We start from the raw sequence: 13,244 nt of genomic DNA, 5'->3' as shown, positions 1-13,244 counted from the left end.
AATCCAATACAACAGTTCAGTTAGGAATCATGTCAGGAATCAGGGCCTGCAGGAGAGCCAGTCTCCGGGCAACCCAGTCAGGCCAGCTGGCCTCTAGTAGGCTGCTTGATTGGCTACACCAACTCATTGGTTGGAACAGGGGTTAGCAAACTGGCTCTTAAGCCCAGAAGAAGATCTTTGGCTGCTCAAAGCATTGGCCCATGGCTGTGATAGCCCCAGCCTTGCCCACTCCAGGTTACCCAGTTCTGAACCTGGGCTCTCACTTCAGCTGTGACCCTTGGCTTGGATACATGGCTCTGACTCTGATCCTGTGCTCTTCTTTCTGGTTACCTGACTGCTGCTCCAACCACTAGGCATGGCTGCCCACACCCCAGTCACTGACAAATCAGTTCTCACAAGTACAGCTCCATTATACAGCTTCCCCATTTGGAACACCAAAGGGAGCATCTCCATTATCACACCCCAGCAGAGGTAATACGTATATGTTTTTGCAAGTCCAGTATGCTCGACCATACATTTCCCACCATTCTATCTCTGAGCAAACTTAGTCTTTTGGAAAGTTTCTAGATCTGAAGCTGAAGTAATCTAATTAGCCAAAAAAAAAAAAACCAAAAAACAACCCAGATAAAATAGATGCTAATAACAGGGTGAACACCTGCCATGTGTTCTTAACTTTGTTATAGAGTAGTGGCAAAAGGGTAGTTCAGTCTTTATGCATGCATTGGACCTCAACCAAAGTCCATAGCAATCAATAGGAAGACTACCAATGATTTCAATGGGCTTTGGATCAGGCCCGTAACCCCTCTGCTGTATTTTCGTAAAGATGCCAATTAAGATATTGGTTTTGTGATATGGACACTGTGGGCAAAGAACTGAACTGCAAATGGAATAACATGAGAGCAAGGAAGCTCTGGAAGCTAACACAATGTATTTCCAACTTTAATTTTCTAACATCCTGATCTGTGACTTGTCTGATCCAAATAGGAATGGTCATGTCCCATCAGGCCAGTCATCCATCTTGTCTGGTATCCTGTTTCCGACAGTGGCCAGTACCAGCTGCTTCAGAGAAAGGAACAAGAAACCCTGCAATAGGTGGTTATGGAATAAGCTGCCAACAGGGACATTCCTTCCTATCCCCATCAGGTAAAGGACCTCTTATGCCCTGTAGCATGAAGGTTTATGTTCCTTCCAAAACTTGAACAGCAAAATCTTACAACTGTGTTTAAAAAAAACAAACCAATGATTTGTAGAAGGGATCTGAATGCCCATGCTTTAGGGAGAAAACTAACTGCTAATTGATGGGGGTTTAGGAAGAAAGTGGTCCAGATTTTCTTACTATTTTTACAAAAATCCTTATGCAACTTCCTTTCCTTCCTCTCTCTCTTCCCCTATTCTGTGGTTCTACTCTAAAAAATTGCATTGCTGGGTTTCATGTTCATTGATCCACGTAGTAATTTGTTACATGAAAAATAATCTGTCACCGAATGCTTTTGGCTATACTGACGTACATTGGCTGCAATAGCCCCCTACGGGCTGGGGGCCAGGACTGCTAGCATGCACAGTGCTCTGGCTGTGCACCCACGTGGTGGAGGAGGGGGAGCAAGGAGGAGGAATGCGGGACATAGAGCTGGCTATGACACACCTGGGGATTCCACTACACAAGAAATATCCTCAGCTGGCTGCTTAAGCCATCAGGGTAGGGCTGAGGATCCATTCCACTTTCTCGATCAGCCCTGCAGAACTGAGCCTTGCATCTGAAAGTCAAGCTGGGGTCTTTTCTTCTCAGACAGCCTCACCAGGAGAGCTGGGAGACAAACTTCCACTGCTTCTTTTGAAAATGGAACATGCCCCTTTGAGCAAAACAAAAACTGACCCATTGGGTTTGGGCTGAATTTTTTCAGTTTTTGAAATGTGTTTAGGTGTGACGGAGCGGTGGAGGGGCAGTGTCATTTTTTTTGTATTCTTCATGTCACCTTTCCTGTGTAGAGTTTTTAAAAATGGTTTGTTTAGTTTTTCCCCAGCAAAACAATTTTTTTAAAAAAACTTGTTTTAAAAAATTCAGCTAAAATTAAAAAAGTCGATTTTTGAACGACATGAAAAATGTTCCTATCTTTGGAATTTTTTTGCAAAAATCTAAAACTACCTTTTTTGACTAGTTCTAGTAATAAAAATCCTGCAGACTGAATTATGCCCTCAGTTACAACTGTGCAACCCTGTTGGCTGCACAAGTGTCACTAACTGGAATTTAGTAAACTATTCCATTGTTGGTGCACAATTATAATTGGAGTGAAGGAGAGAATGGATCAACTCCCAAGCCAGGGAAACTAATGATCCAGCCAGCAGACCAAATTTGGTGAGACTCCTGGTCACATGCTACATGAGGCACGTTGCACATACACTAAGAAGACTGGAGTAAAAAGCAGTAAAAATATGTTTGTCATTTAAGCAAGCAGATATGACTCAATAAACAAGACTCACATATACAGCTAAGTAAGGAAGTGCCAGTTTTGCATAGTTACTTCTCAGAGTAGAGAAGTAACTCACACTTTAAGCTACTGTGACATCCCTCCATTCCCCTGTCCATTTTTAGTGCCTGAGCTTACTCTCTGAACTCCATCTTGGAGAATCAAAATCTTCCCAGTCCTGCCTAAAGTCACACTTCTTCTTTCTTGCATTTGTGAACGACCTTTAGCGTTTATCTCCTTATTTTGCAATAGGTCATAAAGCATTTTATCACTTATGAATATGTGGTTACAACTGATATGTGGTGATATATAATATAATAACTGGTAGGTGCAATTCTCAGCATGCAGTTTTCTGCAATGGTCGATGAGCAGACTGGTAATGGGATTGCCACCCGTGTGGATTTAGTAAATAGATGGCTGCTTAGAGGTGTTATACTAATGGTTTCGTTAATAGCCCAATCCTGTAACCCTTAAATATGTAAGTGGTGCCTATGTTGATGGACTCTAGTAGAGTCGTTCTCAAACTAGGGCCGCCGCTTGTTCAGGGAAAGCCCCTGGTGGGCCGGGCCGGTTTCCTTACCTGCCACATCTGCAGGTTTGGCTGATTGCGGCTCCCACTGGCCGCGGTTCTCTGCTCCAGGCCAATGGGGGCTGCAGGAAGGGCAGCCAGAACATCCCTCGGCCTGCACCACTTCCTGCAGCCCCCATTGGGAGAAAGGACCAGATTCTGATGCCCACTCCAGCCCCTATAAGCAGTAGTAGAGCCAGGTTTTGAGCAGTGGTGGAGCCAGGAGGGGCAATGGGTCATTGGCGGTGCCACCTTCAGTGATACCTGTTGGCTTGAAAAGGTGCCACACATACACCTAGAGGTCATGGGAGGGGCGGTCGCCCCACTATTAGCTCTGCCACTATCTATAAGCTGCTATGAAGGGTGTAAAATTGTCTAGAAGAAAAAATCCTAGAGCACGAGCAGAGCTGGGCCAACACAGGTAGCCACAGGGGGCATGGCAGGCGCTCCTCTGCCCTATACCAGGGCCATCTCAGCCACTGCAGCAGCTCAGAGTCTATGTGGCATACAGCCTTCTGGCCTCCCTTAGCTGTACCTTCTGTGCTGCATTTCTCAGGAGACTCCACACAAAATCTAGACCAGTGGCTCTCAAACTAGGGCCTCTGCTTGTTCAGGGAAAGCCCCTGTCGGGCCAGGCCAGTTTGTTTACCTGCCGCTTCTGCAGGTTTGGCCGATCGTGGCTCCCACTGGCCGCGGTTCACTGCTCCAGGCCAATGGGGGCTGCAGGAAGCGGCGTGGGCTGAGGGATGTGCTGGCGGCCCTTCCTGCAGCCCCCATTGGCCAGGACTGGCGAACCGCGGCCAGTGGGAGCCACGATCGGCCAAACCTGCAGAAGCGGCAGGTAAACAAACCGGCCTGGCCCGACAGGGGCTTTCCCTGAACAAGCAGAGGCCCTAGTTTGAGAACCACTGATCTAGACCACCAGTTATTTATTTTTGTTTCAGGCTGTTTTAGTTGTACTCCCTTAGGTGAAGCCCACTGGAAAGATTATACCTAGAGGCGTTTTCAAATGGTTCTTCTTCTGTGTTGATTATTGTTTGCCAAAATCATCAGAGTTAAATACCCTGTGCTGAATACAGCCTGTACAAGATTTGGAGGCAAATCTCATGACTTTAGAGGGAGTTTCGTGTGCATATAAAGCAGTATTTAGCATTGTTTAATCTGTCTTTGCTTTTAGTATACTGGTCAATTGTAATGTGACAAATGTTTAAATTTATAAACTGTCAGGCAAATCTGCCCAGCGGTGGTTTGGGAAGTCAGAGACTGCATTCTGTTCCCAACTACGGTTGCCAATTTTGGTTGGACGTATTCCTGGAGGTTTCATCACATGACATAATCTTTAATTAAAGATTAATCTTTAATTCCTGGAGACTCCAGGACAATACTGAAGGGTTGGCAACCCGATTCCCAACTATAGTAGTGTACATTTGGAGTAACTCATGAAGGTCACTAGGCCTGAACTTCTACTGCTTTGTGTAGTCACTTCCATCTGTGAAAAATGGCTGTAAACATAATAGCAAAAGCAGAAGAGTCAGAGTTTTCACTTTGCACAGGTGTAAATGATTACCCAATGTCCAAGGCAGTGAAGAATCCAATCCACTGGGTTTACACTGCCAGCACAGTATCTGTCCCAGACCCTCAAGGCAGTTAGGCACCCAACTCCTATTGAAATCAGGATTTAGGTACCCAGATATTTTTGAAAATCTGGGTCTTAAGGTGACTTGTTCAAAGTCACACAAGAAGTATGGGATAGAACTGAATATTGAACCAAGCACTTGGCTAGCAGCCTAACCACTGGACCATCCTTCCTCCCACTGTGATATGTGTACTTCAAACCATAGTGATTCTTTGAACCAATATACCTGCTGAGTTTATTGATTTAGGGCCTGATCCCGATCTTTCATCACTTTTTAAAACTAGTATTACTCCATTGACCCTAGTGAGTTAGTCCTGACTTCCAACCTTGTAAATAAAAGAATCAGAATAATTTGTTCACTTAATTTTGTTTTACTCTGAGTCTGTTCATGTCTGTGTGGCATAAGTCTCGTCTTTTTGGTTTTAATCATGATAAACAGTATTATATCTATAGGAGCTATATGCACTATTTCACTACATTTTATAAAATTATTATTCAAAGTGAGTGGAAAATCAAGCTGTCAAGAGTCAACTGGTCTGCATTATTTGATCTGTATCCTTATTATAAATGTTCTTCATACATACTTGGCCTTGGCTATTATTAATTTCACTGCCTGCAGTGGGAATTGCTAGCACTTATACATGAAACAAAAACCTGTCTTGTTTCATTGTATCTCTTGTAAATACTTCTACTTTCCTCTCTGAAATGTTGTTTAATAGCTTCTAACAATATCCTCAGAGAATGACAGCCATGCAACAAGATCTCCTCCATCAATGGGACACAACAGAGAGGATTTATTTTTATTCTCCCGTGAGAAGAGCTTGCCAGTGTCACAAAATGTTTGGCTATGTCAGGAGTTCCCATGCACAGATGCCAGCTGAGTGTGAGCCTCCAGAGAAAACATAAAAAAATGGGGATAACAGGAGAGTAAATGGTGAAATCTTTTGCACCAGGAAGTAGCGGAGAGGCTTGGCTACCAATGAGACTCTCCCATTTGCAGTAAAAATAAAATAATCCATAGAAAAGAATAGAAGAACATTAAAGAGGCAGAATTTGCAATAGGGTATGTTTTTAATGAAAAAGGTAATTGAGGAAATACTTTCTGTTTACAAAATGTCAGTATTAGTTGAGATAACAGTAGGGGAGGGCAGAGCCAGGAATGTCTGGATTCTGTTTGGGATGTTACTGAATCCTGTAACAGAGCTAAATTTAACATTTCTGTAAAAAACAAACAAACTTGATCTTATATGATTTTTCTCTGTCACTGTATTGCCTGTTTGAAATGTGCAAACCTTTCCCATGTTCAGTACAAGAGAAGGAAGCAAATTTTGGTACCTGATCCAGTTTTCTGGTGGTTGAATCTTGTGAGGTCAGAGGTGAGGTTCGGATCAGTGAGTTCATCATGACTATTTGTGCAGGCTTGCATCATTTGCTAATATGCCAGAACTACACGTGGGACTAGGCCTCAGCTCTGATGCAACTGGAGTGCTCTAACGCAGTGGTTCTCAAACTAGGGCCGCCGCTTGTTCAGGGAAAACCCCTGGCGGGCCGGGCTGGTTTGTTTACCTGCCGCGTCTGCAGGTTTGGCCGATCGTGGCTTCCACTGGCCATGGTTTGCCGCTCTAGGCCAATGGGGGCTGCGGGAAGGGTGACCAGCACATCCGTCAGCCCGCACCGCTTCCCGCAGCCCCCATTGGCCTAGAGCGGCGAACCGCGGCCTGTGGGAACCTCGATCAGCTGAACCTGTGGACACGGCAGGTAAACAAACCAACCCGGCCCGCCAGGGGCTTTCCCTAAACAAGAGGTGGCCCTAATTTGAGAACTACTGCTCTAACCTCAAGGAGACAAATGTCCCCTTGTGTATATAATACATTATAACTGTTATGTATGTGCAAATATAAAATGAGTCTGTCTCCAGAAATAGGGGAGAATTTCAGAAGACGTGTAGACCCTTGGTGACTAGGCTTCACTTCTGACGGTACAAGAGTTCTCTGATATCATGGAAATTTTCTCCACTAAAACTTGGATGTAATTATATCAAGCAAAAATATAAAAAGTTCATTTCCAGTCATTATGAAACTACAAAGTTTAATATTTTCCAGACATGCAAGCATTAGGAGAAATTTTTTTTTTATCCTGATATGTCTAGCGACGACAGAAATATCAATAAAAAATGCAGCCTGTCTTTCTATCAAACTTAGTGAAAATGGTCCCTTTGATCACCTGGGACAGGCTTAACCAAGCAGGGACACAATCTATCACCAAGCTGTGCATTTCCTTATTGCCTATCAACACAGTAACTAAGGATTACACAGGTAAACTAGGTTTCCATTGCACAGTCTATAATGGACTTCCTGGAGTATTTTGCTCTTCTTCGTTCCTAAGAAATTCTACTTGGGATATTTTAAAATTAATTATTCCAGTCGCGGTGGGATAGCTTTCCTTGCTTGCGTGTCTGCCTTGTGACTTCCACCACTGAACTAGACTCAGATCCAACCTACATTGTGAAAAGTAGTCTGATAAGCCCTGTTTACACTACATTTAAAAGGTTGTTGATTTTAATGTGGGTTGTTAAATCACTTTTTGGTCACACCCAATACATTTGCAGAGGCATTCCGGAGTGAGATTGATGCCTGATGTGTCTTGCTCTCTGGTTAGTCTTGATATCAGGTGTAGGTAGAACAGTATCTCCAGCATACTTTCTTACCAATGTGGATTTGAAGTTCATCCCAACGCTCACTTCTCCCTGCCAACCTGCAATGCCAGCTTGGTTTGGTGGATGCACATAACACTTTGTTTTGTTTCTGCTACTCTCCCTCCCCTGCCAACTTCCCTGACAATATCACTGTCAAATGCTCCTTGTGAGACCAGAGGTCTAAACAAAATCAATTCCTTCCATTGTGTTCCCCAAATGGCAGTGTTCTTTCCATTATACACAAATGCAATTAATGATTTTCTATCTTCTGCAGAGACCTGAAGTGCACAACCTGTCTTCTGCAGCTTTTAAAAAGGCCCAGGGAATAAGCTGGGCTTGGACTTCACTGGGGTGAATATTATGAATCTTTCCAATCAAATGTATGTTGATGTAATGTCCATTATATATAGTTACAAACATATGTGTGCTGCATTTCCCAGCTCAACAGATATGACCCCCAGTGAAGGAATATGAAACCAGATGCACTTGGATGGCTATAAAGCCTACCCAAAAGGGGAAACTCTCACATAAACTGGAGAGCTGCTTTGGAACGTCTTACTGTTAGCACAGTGATCTCTGTGTTGTCCTAACAGTGAGCTTGACCCCACCTTCATTTCAGTCCTCCCACCCTTTCTGCCAGAAATAAAAAACATATGGAGAAGGGATAAAAAACAATAGCATGTCCATTACAGTGGTTTAGGAATACAAATGTCAATACACAAATCACAAGATGATGGTGTGCAGAGCATTTGGACAAATCGCCCACCTAGAAGGTGAAGGGAGGAAGGCACTAACCTGGACTTTAATATTTTGCTTATCAGAAGAAACAAGCTTCATAAAATTCCAGGTAAGAAACTCATCCAGTTTGGCCCTGAGATTGCTAGCAATTTACACCATAATTAGCCACATTATGCTATGCACTTATGACATACTAAACAACTGCTTCTTTGAGCAGGAGAGCTCCATAAATATAAGCTTTAAAGGTGGTCTCATGAAATCTCTCTGCCTCCTGTACAGGAGTGACATTCAGTAAGGTGACATAAGGCCCTGGCACTTATATTACTAGGTATTCCAGCAGGCTTCACATGCATGCTGACATTGTAAACTGGCTCCGACAAGATCTCCAAGGCCACCAGCAGGGTTTCTAAGAAGAGGAGAGTGCAATGGGATAGTAAATGCAATGTCAGTAAAACACACCACTCCATGAGGAAGCTATCCTACACTGTACATGTGAGGAGGGACTGTGTTCTACTCTTTAGGCTGTAATTTCCTTCACTGAACAAACTGTCTCAGAGCACAGAGTTCTCAGGACGCTAGATGGGGCAGCAGCATGCTGAGCAGAGGGGCCCGTCTGACCTCTCACTACAGTAACGTGTCCCTGCAATGTATCACAGTTTCAGTTTCCCTGTCCTGAGTCACATATAACTGAGTTTGTGAAGTAAACTATGGAACTGGCACTTATAGGTCATGGAAATAGCCTCCCACCGTAAGCACATCACTTGTCAGCCATTGCCTAGTTCCTTCCTTTACAGGCACAAAAGGACTAAAAAAATCCAAATCTGACAAAAAGTGTTACAGGCCCTTTGTGAAAAGTAACTTTCAGAATAACCCAAAGCCGCCCTGTCTGAAAGAGTGAAAACCATGGAAACCATGGCTCACTTGCTGTAATTGACTAGGTGCAGTATAAAGTTGGCAATAGGGTTCAGCCGAAAGCAGCAGCTAACATCATTAATGGGCTTTCTGAGGGTTCTTAATTGACCCCTATGGATTCTTTAAAATTAAAGCCAGTAGACTAATCAAATGTGAAGTGTGCAGTTGTGGTTTTTTTCCCTAAATAATCATTACAAACTTCTATATTAGGGTAGAATATAGGGAGAAAATCTAAATTCAGCTCTCAGTAACCAAAAAGGTTTTGTTTTTGCTTTGATTATGTAAAATTATCTGGAGGGCCATCAGCTCTGCAGTACTGCAGGATGCAGGAGCATAGCACAGTGAGAATAAAGGCCTGGTCTACATTGCAAAACGAGGTCGATGTAAGTCGACTTGCAACCACCTACTTGTCCATGTGTCTACACCAATATTCGTCTCCTACTTATGTAGGCACCCCATTAGAGTGACGCAGTAACACCACCTTCCCGAGCATTGCATAGCTGTGGTCAACCTACTCAGCATAGACACTGCATTGCTTGTGTCGAGCCCAGCAGTTCTCTAGCAGCTGCCCTACAATGTCCTTGTCTCTGCAACAGTCTCTGCTCTGGTCACTCTGCTGGTCAGAGGTCACACAGACTGGAAGACCATCCCACCTGGAGGACGACAAGCAGAACTATAACAACACATAACGCTGACCTGTGAAAACCATAGTTTGATGCATGTATTGGCACACCATACTGCATTGTCATAGGTTTTAGATACACGGAAATAAATGTTCACTTTTGTAAGTCCACTTTTACTTTGGGTTTTAGAGTGTAATTCACCCTGTTCCAGCGTCAGTGAAAGGCTTTTAACCTTGTGCAATTTGTTCGCACTTTAATGCTGTTTAATATTGCTCTTTCTTTGCACACAAAGTACTATTTTTGGAAACTCAGAGTACCTTCATTAGTTTACACCAAGCATTACAGCATTCAGAGTTTCAGGCAATAATTCGCCCCATATTTAATCTCCGTACACATGAGACACACTGTTTCATAAAAGCATCAAACGCCACTACTGGGGCTGACTGCTAAAATGATCTGATATGGTGTCCTCAGCTGTGCAGCTCCAGGGTTGGCTCTTCTAAAAGTCCTTATATCCAGCTGTTCAAATTCAGCAGACAGCCAGTTCATCAGGCCACTTCCCCCTGGTGGTGGCTTTCCCCCCTTTGCCTCACAGATATTATGCTGTGCACAACATGCAGCTATAACCAAGAGCAGGGGTTCTCAACCTTTTTTTTCTGAGCCCCCCCCCCCCCGACATGCTATAAAAACTCCTGGGCCCAGCAGGGAAGTGGGGGACTCAGGGCTCTGGGCTGGGGGTGGGTGGCTTGGGCATAGGTGTAGTTTGACTTCTATTTTGGGTGGGCAGGGACCAAGCCAACTCCACACAGCGGGGTCCATGGAGGGAGCATCACCTCCACCCCCTGACTCACTCAGCAGGCCACCTAGCCTGTCTGGGTTGTGGTGGGGAGGGAGCGCAACAAAAAATTATAACTCCAAGGTGGAGGGCTCAGCTCAAAAAGTTGGAAAACAGCTCAGGGTTCAAGGAGAGGGGTACCTAAAGGCTATGTGTGGGCAGGGACTGCCCTGATCTTGAAGCGTAGTTTTTTTTTGGGGGGGAACACTCCAACTCTGCCCATAGGCTCAGGACTTCTGCCCCATGGGGAGCACCGGGACTCGGGGCTCCGGAATTCAGCCCTGCTTCAGCCCCGTGGGAGGTGCTGGGGCTTAGGCTCTGGGTGTTAGCTGCAGGGCCCCATAGCCCCCCTGAAAAGGTTTGCGGACCTCCTGTTGAGAACCGCTGACCAAGGAGTTGTTTGCCTTACTGAAACCCAATCTATTCCATAAACAACCTCAGTGACCCTTCAATTAGGGTGACCAGACAGCAAATGTGAAAAATTGGGGTGGGGGTGGTGGGTAATAGGAGCCCATATAAGAAATCCAGACAGCAATCCAGAGTTGCAAGTTTCAGAACATGATCACCGCTCACTTCCACACTATCAGTGTAGCTCTTGTATTGGGTCCCTGCCCTGGAGGCCTGGAGCAAGCTCAGCACACCGGTCCAGGAATGTGGCCTTTTGCATCTGAAAGTTCTGCAGATCGTCCCAAACCTGCTTTATGATGTGATCTGACCAATGAGTGCTCATTCCGCAGGCCCAGATGTGGCAATCCGCCTTGAGGAGCTGCTGTGAAAACCAACAGCAGCCTGGCTTTTTTTTTTTTTTTTTTGCTGTGACCATCAACCTCTGGTTCTGGCACTTGAACATTTCTGCATCTTCCTCATCACAATCCCGGTTGCAGTAGTACTCATTCCAGTTCTGGAAATACAGGAGAACTGTGCATCCTGGATTAGCAACATGCATGAGAATTGTGCTGAGCTGTGCAAGGTCCATGGTTCCGACAGAGAGATGGTGGAGATTGACAAGTGGCCTGTGGTGTTTTAAAACATGGCCCCCAAATTATGGGATGTGGCAAGCATTATGGCATGGAGAAAGTGACATGGTGGGAACTCGACCCTAGCCCCTAGGAATTCTTGGGCAAATTGCTGGTATTCCACAAAACACTGCAGAAATGTCCCACAATCATTGAGCTGGAGGGCCCTGCATTTTACATTGACACAAGCACTCGTGCTGAGTAAGAGCAGCACTAACACAAACACGCAAGTGTGCTCCCAAAGTTGGTGGCCGTTTGCTGACATAACTTGCATTGGCTGAACTTTGTAGTGTAGACATGACCAACGTGATAGATTTTAGCAACTCATCTCCTTAGCACAGATGCACAAAGGTACTTAAGCTCCTATCTTTCATTGATTTCAACGGAAAATAGGAGCGTAAATACTTTTGTGGATCTGGGCCCTTGTAAATAAACTGCTAAAATGATGCTACTGTCGTGACCCTGTGATTTCCACCTATATACATGTATAAATATTTGATGGTACGTCAAATGTATTTTGAACATGTGTTTACTATAACATACTATACTAAAATGAAAAACAGAATACACTCCAATTGCTTCCTAAATATTTTGCCTGATAAATCTGGAACATGTTAAAAATATTTTAGGAATAATAGAAACATTTCACACATGCAGCATTGATGCAGCATAATTTTTTTATATCTAAACCATGTGTGCACTACCCATATTTGTCCAATAGGCATTGTGAAAGGAGCCTTCTGATTTGCTGGCAGTTGTTCTGACTGTGTGAGCATCTAACCAATATAACCACACAGGTCAGGATTTATTAGCCTAAGCAACACATCACAACACAAAGGCAGGTGTCCAACATGAAATTTGCCACATGCTGCAACCCCCTACTGCTTTCTCTTGCAACCTAATCCAGAAAGCATGAATTGATGGAGGGTCCAGCAGAGGAATCACATGGGCCTTTTGCTGTTTTATGGAAACATTTTTGGAAAATATTTTCCAGGGGTAATCCATCGTAGAACAATCATGCAATAAATTTGCTTTATGTAGCAGACCTGATCCTGTAACTATTCCTCCCTTCGTTTTTCTATTGATTTCAGTGGACATGTTATTTCAAAATAAAGTGGTCTCTCTATTTCTGTTTACAGAAGGAATATCTTCTTCCTACTCCAATTGGCTATTCCCATGTTTATACATTCAAGGATCATGTTAGCCCTCTTTGCCACAGAACTGCACTGGAAATTTATGTTCAGTTGCTTATCCACAATAATTCTCTGAGGCCTTTTCAGAGTCATGGCTTTCCATGATACAGTCCCCCATCCTGTTAGTCATAGATTTATGATCTTGATTTGGCTGTGTTAAAATGCATGTTTCACTGAACCAAGTTTATGAAGTGAGCCAGATCACCTTGCATCAGTGACCTGGCCTCATCATTATTTACCACTCCCCAGTCTTCATGTCATCTGAAAATTTTATCAGCAACTAGTTTATATAGTCTTCTAAATCACTGATTTAAAAAATACTGAAGTGTTGGTCTGAGAACCATTCTCACAAGACTCCACTAAAAACACTCATTGTCATTGGTAAACACCCTTTAACATTTACATTTTGAAACCTATTAGTCTTTAACCCATTTAATATGATCCTGTGATGGGGTATACCTGACCGTTTTGGCTCCCTACAGGAAGCCCCATGGTCCTACTCCATCCCACCCCAGGAAGCAGCAAAGGTGGGGCCTCCAAACCTGCCTAAAGAGGCCTCACAG

This window comes from Lepidochelys kempii, chromosome 3 (genome assembly GCF_965140285.1).
Source record: "Lepidochelys kempii isolate rLepKem1 chromosome 3, rLepKem1.hap1, whole genome shotgun sequence".
NCBI lineage: Eukaryota > Metazoa > Chordata > Testudines > Cheloniidae > Lepidochelys > Lepidochelys kempii.
The sequence above is the reverse complement of the archived record's forward strand: the minus strand, read 5'-3'. Positions refer to the sequence as shown.